The following is a 7,063-nucleotide window of genomic DNA, read 5'->3' as shown; positions in this document are numbered from 1 at the left end:
TTATTGTATATAATCTAATCACCATGAAAAAAAGGGGAATCTAGTGTATATATCCCAAGGACAAGTTGCTTAAGTGGATGAGTGTTATTGCTATTTACCTAGTTTAATTTAAACATCATAATAAATCACATGCATCATTACACACAAGTCCATTCAAGTCATTTTATGTGAAAAGATGCCATATTCTTTTTAGTTAGAATGATTTGGTTAACAAAGTTTTTTCATTAAAATATGCATGAGGATATCTAGGAAAAACCTGCTGCAAAAAATATTTAACATTCAAACTATAAATATGTTCATAGAGTTTATAAAGAGTTTGTAGTGGGAGGACACATGTTCCATGGAGATAATCCAAATAAGAGTATTGACACTTTCTAAGTATAAGGGTCTTTTCCATTTACACTCAAACAATGTAAGTCATTTTAAATTTTGTCGTTGGAGAACACATGTTCCTTAGGGATAATCCCAATAAAAAGGCTCTTTGCCAGTGTAGAGGTGTTTACATTTAGGCTGAAATAATGCAATTCATAAATGGATTGGATTGTTTGAATATAGACTTATTGTTTGAATATAGACTTACATTACCAACTAGTATTGAAGATGTATATTATATTTCACATTTTTTATTGAATAAATATACATTATCATAGCCCAAACAATATATTTAAGTAACATTTAATTTAGATGAATATAAAATGAGACTTTTTAAAGGAACTTTTGTACATGCTTGACATAAAAGTAATCTGGAATTAAAAGGTGACTAAGTAAATGTCCACTCAAAACATTACAATTTTTATATTAAACTTTTTATATGAAAAGTAAAAAAAAATGAGATTATATTTTTTTATTATTATTATAGATTATATATAGCTAAAATATTATATATTTATAGTTTATTTATTATTTGTTTTGAAAAAATTTGTAATTATAAATGTGAGTTGTGAATTTTCAAATAATTTAAGTAAGCTGAAAATTTTCTAAAATATTAAATTTATATATAATTAAAAATATATTTTAAATAACCAAAATTTAAAATTTGATAAAAAAATAAAGCCTACCCTATCCGGAACTATACAAGCACTGAGTGAATGTATGTAAAAAAAGACAACGGAGATACCAAGTCAAAATATCGCTATATAGACTATAGAATCCGGAAAAAGGGTTACATTCCCCTTCATTGCTTGCATATCCTATGGGTTGTTTGCATGTCATTGGACGTTAAGAGACCTGATGGGAAAGAGCAATTACATCATACCTAACTATGAAGGGTGAATGTTGAGGGATAGAATTAAGGGAATTTTAAAGTATGGTGGGGATTATTTTTATCTTTATAAAATAATAATTAGAAAAGAGTCATTGTAGATACAATTTGATTAAGTTTAATAGAGAATTTTTAACATTATGGATATGAAATTCATATATAAATTGATTAAGACATATTTTTTATGTTATTGTATTTATGTAATTTTTTTTATCTTACTCTACTAATGAGGTTTTGGTTATGGTTTATTTTGTAAAGTGGTTCCCTGTTTCGAAGTATTGATGACTGTTTATTTTGTAAAGTGGTTTTTTGGTTTCGAAGTATTAATGATTGTTTATTTTGTAAAGTGGTTTTTTAGGGTTTAAAATGTGAGTGTGGGTTTGTGTGTGAGAGAGAGTGAGAGCTTTATCACATTAGGATTCTCACTTTAGAGTTAGATTCATGGAATGTGAGTTTATGGAATAAATAATTTTGTAGTTATGATGTGAAATATTTTTAGATATTCTTTGGATTAATGTTCGTATGCTTATATCTTTAATGTTTATTGTTATTAAATTTTTACATGTCTAGATATGTTGTTGTATGTTAGTTTATTAGGTATTGATGATTTTTTATGGATAAAAGTTATGTAAATAATTATTGTTGTGCATTTAAGGGTTCCTTGTCATTGTAATACGTTAGTAAGAAATGGTAGTTGAGAATGAATGTAATTAAAGGTGGACCATATTGTCCTAGATATCATAGATATTAAAGGAAGGAAAATACAAGATCTTCTTTATACCTCGATGTCCATGCTTCACCATCTTCAACTGAGGCTGCATGAGACTCCCCACGAACCAAAGAAACCTTGCACACTGACGAGTTGGAGCCTATATCCATGCTAAATTTAACTGAAAGGATGGTCTAAGAAAATTGAATGACCAATCTAGAATCACAACATTGACTCTCCTAAATTCCCAATGAGGTTCAAGAACAGGGCTTCCATGAAGCAATGTTGAAGGGGCAACATCATTTTAACCTTTTGTTCAACTGATGTAATAGAATGCCTTCATATATTTCCAAATTCATAGGGTAAAATACCATATATATAGAGTGAGGGAGGACTTAGCATGATTATTTCATTATTGTATTAATGAGAGGGAGTGTCGTGTTGTCTGTCCACCCAAGTGATGAGAGATGATGCTTCCAAGTGCTATCATCATGAAGGGATTGGGAAGTGGATATCTCTCCCAATGATTTTTAATGTGCCTTCAGCATTCCTTATGGTTGAGTTAGCTAGTGCATCCACCATATGGTTATTTTATAAATTGAGGCTTGGAACTCTGAGATGAAACCAAGAGCCAAATGGATCCTTTTAAAAATTAAATTGAGTCTCGAGTCTAAAGGGAGGGTACCTAAGTGTACATGTTTGATGATGAGAAATGAGTCTCCCATGATAATTAATTTGCTAATAATTAGCATGATTGCTTGTTTGATTCTTATATAATTTCATATGGCTTTGCCTAGGTTCCAAGAAAATATTGATTCTTCGTGTTCTCCAGGGTGCACTAATACCCCCCACGCACCTGCCACTGCTTTATTAATTCAATGTTTAAGGCCAAAATGTTGATCAAATTTTCCTTTGCTGCTTATTATGCAATTGAATTAATTGAATCGCCTAATTTTGAACCTACTGTGCCAATGCCATATGTCTTATTTTGCCATGTAGGTTAGCATGTTGGGCCCTAGTTAGCTTGTTGGCATTGTCAAACCTAGTGATCCAATATTGACTGATGATTTTTATATCAACTTGTACATATGGATGCCATTAATAATGTAAAATATGATTTAATCACCATGAGTACAAATCGCTAAAAATAATAGTTTAAATATGTTACAATTTGGATTTTTCTTATCAACGTTTTTTAATCATTTTTTCCAAAATTTGACCAACAAATTTACTAATATTGTTTATTAAGATTACAATTTAAATATAATAAAAGTTTTTATGAATGTTTAATTCTTTCTTTTTTGTAAGTCGAGATATTTCTATTAATTTGAAAGATAATAATAATGATTACATTTTCTCAAAACCCTATTGGCCTCACTCTTACTAGATTTATTGGTTGCTAGGTAGATCCCCAAACAAATAGCTAATTGTCAAAACAGTATAAGAAACCAAAATTTGAAAGGCCAATTATATCAAAAGATGTTCAAAATCAAAATACACCTCACAAGCATTAAGCAACATGGGAGTTGACCATAGTAGGATGATCAGGACCAAAGCTCAGAGATGGAGGAGGTCTAAAGTCACAGTGAACATGCTTTTCCATATGGACCATCCTTCCTTCAAACTGGACCAACCTCTCTTATATACACCACTGCCCTCTCTGAATGTTAGCCAAGCAATCTTGCATTTTCCAGTGATTATGTTGTAGATCATTCATGAAACTGATGACCGCATTTCGATCATCATGTCGATCCATGCTAAGATGTTCCAAAAGGTGAGTTAAATGAAAAAGATGGCTATCAATAGTCTCAAGAGAAGGGACTTGAATTTCACTATCGGGGCGTTGGGGTGGGTGGGGCTCAATTGCCTCACCATAGCATGGGTCTCCCATCCTGTGACTTTCATGTTGGCCATGCTCCCTACTTCTCTTCTCACTTGCTCATGATAACATGGCATATCTACCTGAGAAACAACCAAAATAACCCATCTCACATCTCTTTTGTTGATGACCCATCGAGTACGAGTTGCAAGAAATCCCCAAACCCTTATGTTATGATGCTCGCATGATGAGAATGTTTGGTGGGAATGATCCAAGATAATTGGTTGGCATCAGAAGAAATGGATGTGACCTCCACCTCACTTGGACCTCTGATCCAGATCTTTTACTTCATGGATGCATACATAATTTCATTTAAAAGAGCATGTAACCAAGTAACATAAACACATGAAAAAGAAGTGGAAATCAAATGAAACCATGAGATCAAAGGCACAAGATGATTTGATTATGGAGTTCACCTAGTGTGTGCTACGTCTCTGAGCCCAGTTCAATGTGGGGAGGCCTCTCTCATTAAATGACAGTAAAAATCAATTTACATTCAATTACATAAATGACCCTTCCACCATTTTCTAGCATGGACTGAAAATGTAAAGGTCAGCTACAGAAACAGACATCACTGTTGGATTCATGGCGCGAAATCATGTTAAAAGACTATAAACTTGACCTAGTTTTGAGCAGGTGAATTTTGGAGCTCTAAGGAATATTTAGATTCCCTCAAGATTACCTACAAAAATATTCTCCCAATATTCCCTAATAACCATTCTAGAAATTCATGCCCGCATGGGCACAGTTCCGGCCTGGGCATGCTCCTAATTCTGTCGACAACTTAGCCTCTTGGTTCCCATTGCTCGGGTCCGCCTCCTCTATTTCAAATGAATGAAATTGCAAGTTATTTAAACATATTTTGACGGAGGTTTTGATGAAGGCCCATGGGTGCCATGAATAGCCCAACGCAAGTCCAGGTTCCAACCCTGTGACCTCCCATCTGGGCGCGTATTTTTAAGTGGCGGTGTCATTTTTTGTTGGCGGCACGGTTGGTTGTTGTTTAGAATATAATATGGGGTCGCCCGTTGCAGGCTGTCCACCTGAGTCGGGCGTGTTCGACCCTCGTCAGCTCCCTTTTTTTGGTAGCCTTTGAAACGAATGTTAACAGCAATGCGACATGTTTGGGCTCGGTTGGGTGGGTTTGACTGCCAGCCAACTGACCCTTTTACATTTTTTCTATTTAATCAAGATAGTCAAAAACAATCCGTCGATTTTTATGGGTCACCAGTTTTTTTAAGTAGGTGAAAATTTCACCTTTTCTATCACCAGATTCTGCCACTGTGAAGTGTCAATTTGTTGCCTATTTAGTGCTACCACTAGGCCTAGTTTGACCCGAAATTTGGCCGACCATAACTTTCACATACGAGCTCAGATTGAGGTGTTGTTTGCGTCGTTGGAAATCTTGAGACGAGATATTCGATGTGACCCTAGTTCCACTTCAATCCAGTGACTTTTATTTTTAAGCTTTTCCAAAGCCACTTTTGAATCTTGAGCATTTCTGGAGCCACTTGGATCATTCCTCCCCACTAATGAGATTTTGGGCCACCAAAAGCTTTATTTAATTGGCAAGTGAGGGAATTGCTCCCTCACTTTCTCCTTTTCAATCCATTTGGCCTTACTTGGATTCATTCTCTTGAAACCAGTACGAAGGTACTCCCCGTCTCCTCGTCGTGAGGTCCTATTCTTCCCATCAAGAATGATATCCTCAGGTAGCTTCTCCAAGTATTCAGGTGCAAACTTGTCCACTATAGGAACTTTTCCAACCTCTTCTGTGTCCTTGATCAAAGGAGGCTCATAAAGCTTCAATTTTTCAACGTTCACTGCTGAGTACATTAACATGTATGCTGGAAAATTGAGACGAAAAGCATTGTCTCCAATATTTTCTAATATGGTGAATGGGCCATATCTGATTGGCCTCAACTTATTTCCTTTCCCTTTCAACTTTTCCTTTTTGATGTGGAACCACCCCCTGTCTCCAACCTAGAATTAGTGATCGATCCGGTGCTGGTCATGTCCAGCCTTATATTGTGCTTGAATTTTCTCCAACTATTCCTCTAGTGCCTGGTGAATCATCTAAATTTGCTAAATGAACTTCCATGCTTTGTCCCTATCATCTTACCCACTAGAATATTCATCTCTCCCAAAGACCATGTCTAAGGGATCTTTGGAAAATATCCAAAGCATGACTCAAATTGTGAGCTCTGAGTAGATGAATGCACTTCCCGATTTTATATATGTTATACATAAGGAAGTTGTTTGTCCCACAACTTGGGATGCTTACCAAAATAGCCTCGAAGTAAATGTATCATTGTCTGGTTGACAACCTCTGTTTATCCTTCGATCTGTAGATAAAATTCTGTTCTCCTCTTTAGCTTGGTGTCCATCATTCTCCACAAACTCGTCCAAAACTCTACAAGAAAGTAAGAGTCTTGAAAGTAAGAGTCTCGATCAGACACAATGGATGTGGGAAACCCAAAGTGTACCCATACAAATTGGAAGAAGAGATGAGCAGCATGCTCTGCAGCGACCTGATTTTTACAAGGCATTAAGACACACATTTTTCAAAATCAATCCACAACGACATACAAATAGTCATGACCTTTCCTAGACAAAGGCAAGCCACCAACAAAATCTATTGACACACTTACCCATGGAGGACTCAGAATAGGGAGTGGTCTGTAGAGCCCCAATTTTCTATTAGTGGAGTTGATAACTGAACACAACACACATCCCTTTGCATATCGAGTCACAATATTTTTCACGTGAGGCCAATAACACAACCTATGCAAATGATGCAAAGTTTTCCCTACACAAAAATGACCTGACACAAGAGAGGTATGTGCCTCTCTGATTACATGTATTCTCTCATTGTTGGGGATACAAAGTTTTCCAAGGTGGTACAATAATTTACTCTACAAAGGGTAACTATTCACCTACAATCCATGAGTCAGCTTTTCATAAATATCCTTCAAATCATCGTCATCAACATATTGTTCAACATAACTTTCAAAATATAAAGAACCATTTTGCAAACTATAGATGCAAAAATAGGAGGGAAAGAAAGCATATTTGCCACTTTGTTGGTTGTGCCCTTCTTGTATTTTATTACAAAGTGAAACTGCTGGAGGAATCCCATCCATCTAAAATGACGTGCTTGTTGAAGCTTGGTTTGCGACTAGAGGTACTACAAGGGATGGTGATATGTGTGAAT

The sequence above is a fragment of the Pinus tabuliformis genome, chromosome 2_2 (assembly GCF_031772625.1).
Source record: "Pinus tabuliformis cultivar Carrire ecotype Pingquan chromosome 2_2, CPIR1, whole genome shotgun sequence".
NCBI classification, from domain to species: domain Eukaryota; kingdom Viridiplantae; phylum Streptophyta; class Pinopsida; order Pinales; family Pinaceae; genus Pinus; species Pinus tabuliformis.
This window is presented reverse-complemented; position numbering follows the sequence as displayed.